The sequence below is a fragment of the Kogia breviceps genome, chromosome 12 (genome assembly GCF_026419965.1).
Source record: "Kogia breviceps isolate mKogBre1 chromosome 12, mKogBre1 haplotype 1, whole genome shotgun sequence".
Taxonomy (NCBI): domain Eukaryota; kingdom Metazoa; phylum Chordata; class Mammalia; order Artiodactyla; family Physeteridae; genus Kogia; species Kogia breviceps.
This window is the reverse complement of record NC_081321.1, coordinates 92,344,447-92,351,774: the sequence shown is the minus strand read 5'-3', so window position 1 is coordinate 92,351,774 and position 7,328 is coordinate 92,344,447.

The following is a 7,328-nucleotide window of genomic DNA, read 5'->3' as shown; positions in this document are numbered from 1 at the left end:
TGATGACCAGACTGTAGCCACGACACAATCTGCCACAGTTCCGGGAATTGGCCTCAGAGAAATGGGAATAAACTGACCCTGGAACTGAAGATTAACTGTATTTAAAACAATCGAGATGACTGTCAGAGCTGACTGTGCTGTTTCTGCATGTAGCCCCCTCCCTCCACCTATAAAAGCTCTTGCCCACTGGTTGTCAGTGGGGGGTGGGGGGCGTCAGCCTTTGGACAGGAGTCCGCCCTCCCCCTTCCCCCCAGCCCCTGGTTGGTGGCATCTGAAATAAAGCAAACTTTCCTTTCCACAAACCTTGCCTCTTTATTGGCTTTTGAGCTGCGAGCAGCTGGACCCCACATGCAATAACACAAGAGATGTGCTGCAGTCCCTGCAGCCATGGAATCTTGCTCTGTGCTTGCTCATCTAGTCATTGAATCCTCACCACAAAAGCCAGGACAAAGGATCTACTGCTCTCATTCCACTTGTCAGAAAGGTTTGGTGAGCTGCCCAAGGTCACCCAGGCACAGAGTGGCTGAGCTGGGATTTGAACCTCAGGAGTATGGCCTTAGAGCCCATGACTTAATCACCATGCTACAGTGCCAATAACTACAGACAATGGTCACCACTGTAATGGAATGTACAGGACACATGGAGCAAGTGATGTCTGAGCTGAGAAAAACACAGTAGGAGTAAACTAGGTTAGGAGGGGACAGCAGGGGCAAAGGTCCTGGGGCAGGAGAAGCAGGTCAAGTTTGAGGATGGAGAAAGCCCGCCTTCCCAGGGCACAGGAAGTGAGATGAAGCTGGAGGTAGGTGGTAGCCTGCTCCCCAGGCTTGGCAGCTCTTTGGGGGAAGCAGACTTTACCCCTCAGGGCAGTAGGAAGCCTTTGAGGAGGCTGCAGTGGCAATAGGACAAGATTTAGAAAACCACTTTCTGCAACTGAAGAGGACACCGTGATTTTTTAAAAAGAGAACAAGGGGCCCTGTGGGTACTGACATGGAACCTCTCCAAAGTATATGGTTAGATGGAAAAAAGCAAAGTGCAGAAGAATGTGTGGCAGCTTCTATTTGTGGGGCAAAGGAGAAGAGAAAGGATAAGAAAGAACGTTCATGCATATTTGCTGCAATGTACCTAAAATCTCTCTGGAAGGATGTAGGAGGAACTGTTAAGAGTGCTAGCCCCTGGGGATGGTGACTGCAGGCCTATGGTCAAGGGTGGGAGGAAATGTTTTCTGGGTACTCTTTTCCATCTTTTACATTTTAAAGCTAGGGAAGAGACTGTCTGTTCAAAATTTTAAAATTTTAAATATGACCCTGGCTGCTGGGTAGAAAATACAATGGAGCAGGTCAAGAGTGGACTCAGGGAAATTATGAGAGAATGAGACTCTGCACTGCTGAGTTTCTATGGTGGGGGCAGGATGGGGAACAAGGTAAGATGGCACCTGAGCATAGGGTGCAGCTGCTTTCTGGGAAGGGCACTGTGTCACTCAGATAAGGGGCAGGATGGGGTGCGGTGAGCAGAGGGGGAAAGGAACATAGAACAACAGGAACCAGTTTAACTTTGTCCCTAGCACAACTTGGCCTAGGTTCAGACTGAGCCATCTGGAAATGGACAGACATGCTAAATGTAGAATGTTCTCCAAAAGCAACTCTTGGCTCCCGCAGATAAACTACCACGGGCGGGTAAAGGAAACCTCGGGTGGCCCTGGAGGGATGATTTGCTCGACTTGAAATACCTGCAGCAGCGAAGTAAATCAAAAGAGCGAGGCAGCCCCTGGCGCCCTCCTGCAGCAGCGGGCATTTTTCCCAGCTGCTGCTGCCCCCTGCTGACAGAATTGGGACATCGCAGCCTCTGTGCAATTCCGAGGCCACAGCTCAGGGCTCCACTTTGCATTCTGGGCACACAGAAGGTGAGTCAGTCACATTCCCTCCGCCCTTTACCGAGATGGCCACCGCCGGGTACTGCATCAGCGGAGACAGAAACCACCAGGCCCACGTGAGCAGTGGAAAACTGAACAGCAAAGGTTATTACCATGAGAAAGCAGTGTACCAGAAGGCGGCTGCGACGCAGTGCATTATAGGAAATTGTAAAACAGACGCCACCGCTGCATTATAGATCCCCCTAGGGGGATTCATCAGCATCCCAATGGCTGTTAATAAGAGCGGGTGTTTACTGAATCTCATGACTTGTCAGGTGCCAGTGTAGAACCCTTACTTGTCATGTGTTAACTCAACTGGTCCTTGTGGCACCTAGACGTGCAGCAATGAGGAAACAGCTTAAGAGGAAAAGCAGGATTCCAATGCAGAAACTCTGAGTCCCAATCCTTTCAGATTTCAATTTAAAAATCAATATTCCCTACCCATTGAGTTCATACATCAGAGGCCCTCATCCATGGTTAATTTTGCCCCCCCCCAGGGGTCATTTGGCAATATCTGGAGGCATGTGGGGTGTCACAACGAGGGACATGATGCTGGCATCTAATGGGTAGAGGCCAGAGATGCTGCAAACATCCTATAATGCCCAGGACGGCCCCTACAACCGAGAATTAGCCAATCCCAAATGTCAATAGTACCAAGGTGAAGAAACCCTGATCCAAATATATAAAATTCCTACTAATCTACTAGCCTTCTCTTTTGCACTGCCCTCTCGCATGAGGGCATTAGAGCAAGTCTGCTTTAATGTATGAAAGGTATTCTTCCTGAGGATTCCTGCCGGGTAACTCTCAAGAGGCCTTTCCCCACGAATTTCTCCTAAAGCCTCTATGTCCCCGGTGGGGTTGTTTTGCATCCAACAGTCCTGCTAATACACTCTACAAGCATGGGGCTCTGAGGAGCAGCCCAGGCAGCACAGAAAGCTCTGGAACCATGGCAGAGGGACTCGCACCCTGAAGTGGGCACGATCGGCCAGGGCTCCGGGTGTGGAATGCTGCAGGTGTCCCTGGCACCGAGCTGCAGCTCAGACGCACGCTGCCTGTCAGGGCTGTCAGGAAGCATTCAACCCCAGGATGACTGAACATTCGCTGGGAACGACTTGTCAGGAGCTGCCTCTCCGCCTCCTTCTCACCCAAAGCCCTCGCTTCCCAATCAGCCCAAACAGCCTAGTCCTTGGCTTTGGGAAGCAGCGCTGTTAACCCCTCCTCCTCCACGGAGCCCTCAGGTCTGGAAGTTCTGGAAGGTCTGGAGGTTCTACGGGTTGGGAGCTGATTGTGCAATGCGGGGGAGGTGGGGGTGTGGAAGACCCAGGCATCAGGCTGCCCCTGTCCAAATGGCCATGGCACCCCTTCCAAAAGTAGGCCTATTACCTGCACAAGAGCTGGTTCTAGAATCGGTGCTTGTTGAATGAATGAATGAATGACCAGAAGGGTAAACTTTATGAGATTCATTCATTCATTCAAAAATATTTCCTGAGCATCTCGCCATGCTGGGCACGGTCCCAGATGCTGGGAGGACAAAAGGGACCAAGTCCCTGTTCCCATGAAGCTTACCTTTTAGTGGAGGGAGACAGATACTAGATAAATAAACAAATTAATACGGAAAGTAATACCACATAGTGGTGAATACTATGAAGAAAGCAAAGTAAGACAAGGAGTTGAGTCTGACAGATTGGGGGCGATTCTTTCAACCGGATGCTTCAGAGGGCCTCTCCAAGGAGATAACATTTGAACAAAGAGCTGAAGGTCGTGAGAAAGTTGGGCAGTCATGGTGAGAACAGTAAGTGCAAAGGCCCTGAGGCAGGAAGGGTCTTGGGGAGTTTAAGAAATAGTAAAGCAACCAGAGAAAGTGGATAAAAGTGAGTCCTGGCAGGGACTTCCCTGGTGGTCCAGTGGTAAAGAATCACCTTCCATGCAGGGTACACGGGTTCAATCCCTGCTTGTCTGGGCACTAAGATCTCACATGCCACGAGGCAGCCCACATGCCACAAATATTGAGCTGGTGAGCCTCAACTAGAGAGCCTGCGTGCTGCAAACTACAGAGCCCATGCACTCTGGAGCCCGCGTGCCACAACTAGAGAAGAGAAAACCCACACCCACACGACACAACTAGAGAGAAACCCGAGCGCCGCAACAAAGAGACCGTGTTCCGTAATGGAAGGATCCTGCATGCCTCAACAAAGACCCCACGTGCAGCAACGAAGGCTCAACACAGCCAAAAAAAAAAAAAAAAAAGGAAAATAAATAAATAAAATAAATATTTTTATTAAAAAAGTGGGTCCTGGCATGACCTAGGAGCAGTGGTTCCCAAACATGAGCATGCATCTGGATCACTAGAAAAGCTTATAAAAACACAGATCGTGAGTTCCACTCCCAGAGTTCAGTTGGTCTGGGTGGGACCTGGGAATGTGCATTTTTATCAAGTCACTGTGTGGTCCAGGGACCACAGAATAGAATGTTTTTTCTTAATGCAACTAGTCATTTCTTACTCAACCCTGACCACAAGCAGTCATAGATCATCAGTGCTTGATTACCTGCCTCCCCACTGGGTTGGATGCTCCCTGAGAACAGCCACTATGATGGTTCAGTCCCTGGTACTTAGTAAGTAGTATTCAAGAAAATCCTTGTTGAATGAATCCCTCAAAGAAGGTTCTAGGCCTTGCCTCACTTTCTTTTGACATTCCGCTGTATATTTGGCTTCGAGCAAAGGCCTGGGTCAGACCCATCTCTTACGGTCTCCCATTCACACCTAAGACAAGAGAGTCACCTGCCATTCTCCAAATGCTCAACTCACTGCTTTCCACGTGCTGTTCCACCTGCCCAGGAAGTCCCTTCCCCCGTCTCTGCCTCATAAATCCTACCCACTTTTCAAGGCTCTCCTTCCAGAATATCTTTCCCAACTCCCTCCACCTAACCAGGGTTAGAGGTGATCCTTGGGGTCTTGTATCGACCCTTGTCAGAGGATTTGTTCATACATTTGTCTGTCTTTCTTGACTAAATGTCACAAACGGGCAGCCCCCAGAGTGAACCAGAAAACAGTGGTATTCTACACGGCTGCGGTGTTTTATTTTTTTATTTTTAGTTTTTTAACATCTTTATTGGAGTATAATTGCTTTACAATGGTGTGTCTCTGCTTTACAACAAAGTGAATCAGTTATACATATACATATGTTCCCATATCTCTTCCCTCTTGCGTCTCCCTCCCTCCCACCCTCCCTATCCCACCCCTCTAGGTGGTCACAAAGCACGGAGCTGATCTCCCTGTGCCATGTGGCTGCTTCCCACTAGCTATCTATTTTACGTTTGGTAGTGTGTATATGTCCCTGCCACTCTCTCACTTCGTCCCAGCTTACCCTTCCCCCTCCCCGTATCCGCAAGTCCATGCTCTGGTAGGTCTGTGTTTTATTCCCATCCTACACCTAGTCTCTTCCTGACATTTTTTTCCTTTAGATTCCATATATATGTGTTAGCATACAGTATTTGTTTTTCTCCTTCTGACTTACTTCACTCTGTATGACAGACTCCAGGTCCATCCACCTCACAACAAATAACTCAGTTTCATTTCTTTTTATGGCTGAGTAACATTCCATTGTATATATATGTGCCACATCGTCTTTATCCATTCACCTGTTGATGGAGACCTGGGTTGCTTCCATGTCCTGGCTATCGTAAATAGAGCTGCAATGAACATTTTGGTACGTGACTCTTTTTGAATTATGGTTTTCTCAGGGTATATGCCTGGTAGTGGGATTGCTGGGTCGTATGGTAGTTCTCTTTGTAGTTTTTTAAGGAACCTCCAGACTGTTCTCCATAGTGTCTGTATCAATTTACATTCCCACCAGCAGTGCAAGAGTGTTCCCTTTTCTCCACACCCTCTCCAGCATTTATTGTTTCTAGATTTTTTGATGATGGCCATTCTGACCGGTGTGAGATGGTACCTCATTGTAGTTTTGATTTTGCGGTGTTTTAAATTGAAGTTCGTTGCTGAAATTTGAGAGTCAGGGGAATTCACACAAAAAATCCAGATTCCTGGCTCCTCTAGAAAATGCAGGGTCCTGCAGCACTGGGCCGGTATTCCCATGTGTCCACAATCTGCCAGAGCTGCCTGGGTCTCTGTCACCTTCACTTCGTGGCTCCAGCGACTAGCTCAGGACCTGGCCTAGGGTAGGCGCTCAAGGGAAGCTTATTAATGAAACAGGAAACACTACATCAAGCAATGGAAAAAAACCATCGGTTCCAAGATCAGGAGACCTGTGGCTGGTTCTGATTCTAGCTGGCTTGTTGCACGAGCCTGGGCTCTCTGTGGGCCTCAGTTTCCTTACCTGTGAAATGAAAGGAATGACAGTTTCTACCTCCTAGAGTCACTGCATCCAACAAGAGAGAGGATGTGAAGGGTTTAGTACATGCCTAGCATATCTAATGCTCAATTAGGGGGAGCTATCAGTGCAATGAACTCAATAAATATTTACTCTCTAGAATGGGAAGAAGTGTGAGAGGATTAGAGGCAGGAGAGGTTCCTGTCAGGGGCAGAAGGTTGATAGTCTACCTGCATTCAATACCCAGTCCTGCTCTTCACTAGCCTTGTGACCTTGGGCGTTTGATTTCACCCCACTTGGGCCTCAGTCTCCCTGTTTATCCAACAGGGATGATGGAAGCCTCACAGGGGATACTGTGACTATCAAATAAGCACATGAGTATTAAATTAACGAATTCTTTAAAGCAATCAGAATGAGGCCAGCACTCAGTGTGTGCTCAGCAAACGCCAGCTCTGTTATAGCTGCTCAAGGAGGGGTGAGATTCGAATTTCTCAAGGGCCCTCATGGTTCCCAAACTCTCTGATCACCTAAAACCCGGTGACAGTGATGCTGCTGTCGTTTCGTCATCAACGGTGTATAGCAGTCCCTTGGGATGGTGGAGCGAGGTGGTAGAATTCATCGGATGGGGTTTACCGCCTATCTGGGAAGATCCAAAATGCTCTTACAATGGCGCTGACCAAAATCGCACACACAGGAGCAGCAAGGAAAGGGCCAGAGCGGATGTGGTGCGGAGGAGGACAGCCGTAGGAGGGAGGTGCGATTATTACCACCCCCGCCCCTCGCAGATGAGGAAACTGAGGCTCCCAGATCTCAGCATCTGAGCCCCATGGAGCTGCCTCAGGAGGGTGACTCACTCAAGAGGTCCTTTAAGGGATTAACAGGACAGCATGGAGGTGAAGGCAGGAAGACCAGGCAGAGGCTTCGCGACTCACCGAGGCCTCGGGTGTCTGAGACAGACTTGCCCGATGTCTCCAAAGAAGACAAGTAGGTAAGGGAAATGCAGGAGACAGGTCTTAACCACACCACCAGGAAAGACTGCCAAGGAAAGAAAATTCCAGACAACTCGTATTGTTTCACTCCCCATTCAAGGC